Genomic DNA, 6,000 nt, shown 5'->3' on the forward strand with positions numbered 1-6,000 from the left:
TCCACATTTTATTTATTTAAAATAACTTATGACTGACTCAGCTTCTTAAAATAACACATATCCACAAATATATATCTTCACACAAATGCATGGATTTGAGCATATACACGCTCTTTCATTAATTTAATTAATTTATTTATTAAAGTTTATTTACTTTGAGAGAGAGAAAGAAAGAAAGAGAGAGAGAGAGAATTCCAAGCAGGCTCTGCACTGACAGTGCACAGGGCTCAAACTCACGAACTGTGAGATTATGACCTGAGCTAAAACCAAGAGCTGGATGCTTAACCAACAGAGCCACCCAGGTACCCCATTATTTTTAAATCCAATCTTCTTTCCCATTTTTTTTATGGTCAGCCCTATCCCTGTTTTGTATTCTCTTTAATGCCTTAAAAAATTTTTTTTAATGTTTATTTATTTTTGAGAGAGAGACACACACACAGAGTGTTAGCATGGGAGGGGCAGAGAGGGAGACACAGAATCCGAAGCAGGCTCCAGGCTCCGAGCTGTCAACGCACAGCCTGACGCGGGGCTGGAACTCACGAACCAGGAGACCATGACCTAAGCTGAAGCCAGACAATCAACCAACTGAGCCACCCAGGCGGTTTCCCCCTTTAACGCCTTTAATAAAAAGTACATATTCTCATATTTTTTCTTTGCTCAGATAATTCTATGTGGAATACATGCACATACACACACTGGAGGGAGTGCCATTTGTTGTTTTACAAATGTGAGATCACTTGTACACCTTTTTCCACATTTTTCGCCTCCAACAGCACTGCATAGAAATTCCTCCACGCTATCTGGCATAGCTCTGATTTTTCATTGTTCATTGCTTACATACTGTTTCAAGGTGTGGATGGGCAATCATTTTATTCAACTATTCTCTCTTGGAAGACATTCCTTGCGTTTCCTGGCTTCTGCTCCTTTGAACTATGCCACAAGGAATCCTTGACGTCTACAGTTTCAGAGCTGAAGGTGAATCACGATACATTGTTGTTTCATTTAATCACATAGTTTTACAGTTGAGACAAATGAGGATCAGAAAAGTAAAGGAAGGTGCCTAAGATCACACAGCTAACTACTCTGTACTTGAAAATTTGGATAGCCATTATTTCACATAATCTTCACAATTAGGGCAAGTATTATCATGTCAATCTTAAAGGTACAGAAACTGAAGCCAAGACTAATTGCTTTGATTTCATGGCCAGTAAGAGCTAAAGCCAGGGCTCAGAGCCAAGATTTGATTCCTGGTCCCTAGTAGCTTCCTCCAATTCCTAGTTTCATCTGTGCCGTTAACTTCTACAGGACAGCATTTTGTTAATTTATTCTGGACTTTAAGACTCTGCGTTCTGCCTGAAAAAAAGTTTTGCTGAAAGAATGACACAGTTCAGATTTGCCCACTATTCAGGACACACTTTCGTGATCCATCAGGGTAAATCAAGAGGCTGCTTGCTTCTTGGCCCTTTGGCTTAGATCAAGTGTAAGAGGTTGTTTGAAACAGACTTTGGAATCGGACAGACTTACTTCTGAATGTTGGCTCTGCTGCTTTGTGAATTTTGGCAGACGACTCAGCATCCCTGAAAACCAGTTTCTTCCTTTAAAAACTGGGGACATAATTGTAATGCACTTACCTTATTGGGTATTCTTAGGATTGGATGACACAAGGTATGTGTGCAGATAGGACAGTCCCTGGCATATAATAAGCTGTCAATAAGTATTAGCTATTATTTTGGATGTCGTGATTGTTTTTGGTCCCATTTAACTGAACTGGTAGATAGCTTTCCTTCTTAACTGTTCTTTATCTGAATAGGAAAAGGCTTTCTCATCTACAGATCCAGGACACTTTGGATGCCCTCGCTGGTTGTTGTTTCCTCACGGGCAGAATGTAAGAGAGGGGAAGACCTGGAAAGAATTTTCTCTTTTTGCATTGTACATTGGCATCAAGTGGAGGAGAATCCGTCCCTTAAAAAGGCAAGTGGGAACATTCTGACCTTCCTGAGTGTGCCTGCCTGTGTGAGACATGGAGCGCGCAGACATTTTTCAGCAACAGACCATAACTGTCATTGGATGTGTTACAGCTATTTTAGCGCCTTCTCCCTTCCTAGAGAAAAGCCATTTTCAATCCAGTTGCTTGCAATGCATCAAGTGATGAAATACAGATAACAAATTGTGCATTTGCTGGGCTTCATGCTTATTACACCCCCTGTTCTGGAAAGCATTGCACTTAGCCCCTTAATAATCCCTCTCCCGAGATCAATTACCAGGATTTATCTGGTTCCTTGAGCATAGAAGTGTTTTATTGTTTTTATTTTTGCTGAAAGTGAAGTGTGAGGGGATAGGCGGGGTTGAAAAGGACTGTCCCAGGCAAGAGTGTGAAGCTGGGATCATTGGCCCTGCCTTCCTGTCTACTAAATCCCCATGAAACAGGAACGTAGGAACATTTGGAAGTGTGTCCCCTGAGGAGTGACCAGGTCCAGATGTTCTCATCTCTGGTTATTTGCACGTAGAATGTAGGTCTGCAGGTGCGTGGGAAGGTGGGTGCTTGAGGGGAGAGGCTGGAAAGCAGAGCTGAGTTACCGTTTCAGACCAAATCATTTTTCCTCTAAAGTTTCGCTGTAATCCAAACCAGTTGAGCATTTGAGAAGAAGTAGGTACCATGAAAAGGGGTAATGGAATTAGCTTTCATGTTTTTCCAGGACTCTAAACCATATTTCCTGTCACAACTGTACATTATTAATACAAGGCATCTGTTAGCGCAGAACTGCCCGAAAATGTGCACCCAAACCCTTACATCTGGTTTCGATAATTTATTTCTGACATTTGTAGTTTGGCGAGGGGGGGGAGGAGGAGGGTTGGGAAAAAAAGGGGGAATTAAACCAAGATGTTGCCTTTAACCCATCAGAAGCTCCTAGATGCAGCCAAAGGCCGGAGTTCTTAACGTAGTTTTTGCATTAGGTAATATAATTATATTAATTTAGCAGCAAATAGCATGACTCCAGGCCTGGTGGGTGTGGGTCCATGCTCGCTTTTATCCTGCTTTCTCCGGCTGCAGCAATTAGCTTCCTCTCGCGAAGGGGATTAGCAGGACCACCCCCCAGCGGCGGGGGTTGGGCGGGGACGGGGAGGGGGGAGGGGGGGACTCTCTCAGAGCTGTCAGGTGTCATTCGGCAAACCGGGTCTCCTCCTCCGCCCCGCCCCTGCAATTAAGTCCCTCTCCTACTTTGCCCAGAGACAAAGCCGCCTGTTCCCGAGGTGTCCGACCTCCCGCCCCCGCGGCGGGCCCAGCCTGGGTTCCTCCGGCAGGAATCGCCCCGGGCGCTGGGAGCCCGAGCTGGCCGGGTCTCAGACCCGCCCCAGACTTTCCACGATCAGATTTCAGCTCCACTAACGAGGGGAAAAGAAAGAAAGAGCGCGACTTCCGCGAGCCGCAGCCGCTCGGGGCCCGGGGGTGGGGTGGGGGGAAAGCGCCGGCCTGGCCCGGGCGGGAGCGGCGGGCGGCGAAGGGGACGCCAAGAGGTCCCCCCGGCCCGGGCCTGCGAACTGGGCCGGGGCACAGGTGTCCCAGGCGGTCCACCTGACTCTCGGCGCCAGGCTCCTCCAGCCCTGCCACGGTCTCCCCAGAAATGCCGCTGCTTCTGCCGGGAGCCAGAGCCACAGCTGCGCTGCAGGCGATGCCCGTTTCCGACCCCCTGCCCCCCCCCCGCCCCCCCCCCCCCCCAGTCCCCCCGTCCCCGGAACTGGGGCAGCTTCGGAATGTCCTCAACACAAGACTCACAAACCTCGGCATTGGCGGCCTGCGGGGCTCTGGGGATTGCTTTTTTAAAAGCAACGGGTGTATTTTTCAGGACTCTACAGCTTTAGCAGCACAGGTTTTCTGTTTACCTAATTTTTGGAACCTCGAAGATCATCGGGTCCAACAGTCTTTTTATTTCCCAGATGAAGGAACTGAGAACCAGAGAGGTTTTGTCAAGGTCAAAGCTCAAGTTTGTGGCCTGGCTAAGGACTAGAGGGACCAGGTCTTTTGAGCCCCAGCTCGGTGCTTTCTGCAGCTATAATATGAAAAAAATATCAGCCTGGCTCAGGGGGTTTTGGGGGGAGACATCCAGGCCTGGCCTGGACAGCCCGGAGTGAGGCTTAGTCCAGGGTTAAGATTTTCCTGGAGCCAGTCCACCAGCGGTCAGGCCACATGTGAGCAATAAAGGATTGAGTGTTGTATACTTTAGGCTGGTCCTGCTCTTCTTGGCCCCCATCCCCGACCTTAACTTCCTTTTGGAGTCCCTACTGACTTCTGGGTGTCCACCATAGGCCCTTTTGGAAAACTTTCAGCTCCATTTCAGAGTAAAAGGAATGAAAACCTGGGGAAAGAAGCCAAGGAGGAAAGCCACAAATACGCATGTGGCCACAGCTGAAGGAGCAGCTCCAAGAGTCTGCAGACATGCACCGTGACGGCTGTTTGCAGATGTTGAGCTGCCCGAGGCTTGGGGGCCTTCCCCAGTCCTGTTTCTGAGAAATGAGAACAGCCAAGAGAGAAGGCACATGTTCCCCTGCAAAAGGAAGCACCCACCCAAGTCTTTTCAGTTTCTAAAGATCTTGGGGAAGAGCCGGAGCTCTGAGTGGCAGAGAGACCTGGGCAGGAATCTGAACTCCCCAACCCATTAGCTGGAGCGCTGAGCAAGAACTTAACTTCCCTTAGCCTCCATTTGTTATTTGTTACATTAGGGTAACATTAGGGCCAGACCTAGGGCCACGTTGTGACTTTCCTGGGTCCTAGGTACTTGTGTCTCTGTGGCCATGGGCCCTTTCTTCAAAAAAAATAAGCAATGTGTTTTATGATCCTATTATTCTCAAGATGAATATGCTAGTGTTATGTATTGAAACATTTTTATTTTTATTTTTTAATGTTTATTTATTTTTGAGAGGCGGGGAGGGGCAGAGAGAGATGGGGGACAGAGGATCTGAGGCCAGCTCTGCACTGACAGCAGAGAGCCCGATGCGGGGTTCGAAATCATGAACCGTGAAATCATGAGCTGAAGTTGGGCGCTTGACTGACTGAACCACCCAGACGCGCCTGTGTTGAAACATTTTTAATCTGCAATTTCACTTCTTTTTCCTCTTGCTTCTTCAAAGAGAACATTTTCATGAGCCCTGGAAAGATTATGTGACCCCCGTTTTGGATAATCCTAATGGATGAAGTTGGCCCTATTTCTGTCCCCAGTTCAGAGTCTGCCTTTGGGGTAGCCCAGACTAAGACATAGGGGCATGCCTAGTATATTTGAGGAACCCTAGCAAAGAGACTATTGAGAGGAGAGGATAATGAGTGTGTAGGGGTGGAGAATGATTTTCGTTAACTCAGGACCTACTCCTCCCGTCCACTCTTTGCCCCATGGGCACTGCAGTGCTACATGTTTCTGCGGGATCTGTCGGGCAGTGCTTCCTCTACGTTAGGTGTGCTAGACGGCACCACCTCCCCTTCTTTCCACTTCCTCTGCTTAGACTCAAGCAAGCAGAATGAAGGCCACCTACCCCCTGGAGCCCCATCTCCCCAGCCCCTCTTCACAGACAGGCATCTATTCTTGGGGACGCCATTTCCTCCTGCCACGGGAGATCTTAGGCTCTGGGCCCCCTCAGCCAGACTCCCTCATTGCCCCAGCCTCTTGAGGCCCACATCTGGAATATCTGGCTGTGCCCTCCTCTCCCCCTTTCCACTCACGCCCCTCCACTCCCCATTGCCCAGCAGGGCCCCTCGGGGACACCGTTCAGCTTAAAGGGCCTCAGGAAGAGAGTGGACATGAGCAAAAAAGCAGCTCTTAACAGTTTTTCTCGTGCCTGAAGTCACAAGGCTGGATCATACAGTCCTTGGGGGTTCATAGCTCTTAGGATTCTCTTCAAGCTACCAGGCAACTGGCAGGGACTAAAGAGCTTATGTTTCTAAAGTGGGAGTGGCTGGTGTTTATCAAAGACTGATGTGTGGGCTCCAGCGGCCCCTCAGACGGTGGCTGA

The sequence above is a fragment of the Puma concolor genome, chromosome E4 (assembly GCF_028749965.1).
Source record: "Puma concolor isolate L17-30 chromosome E4, mPumCon1.1.hap2, whole genome shotgun sequence".
Classification (NCBI taxonomy): Eukaryota; Metazoa; Chordata; class Mammalia; order Carnivora; family Felidae; genus Puma; species Puma concolor.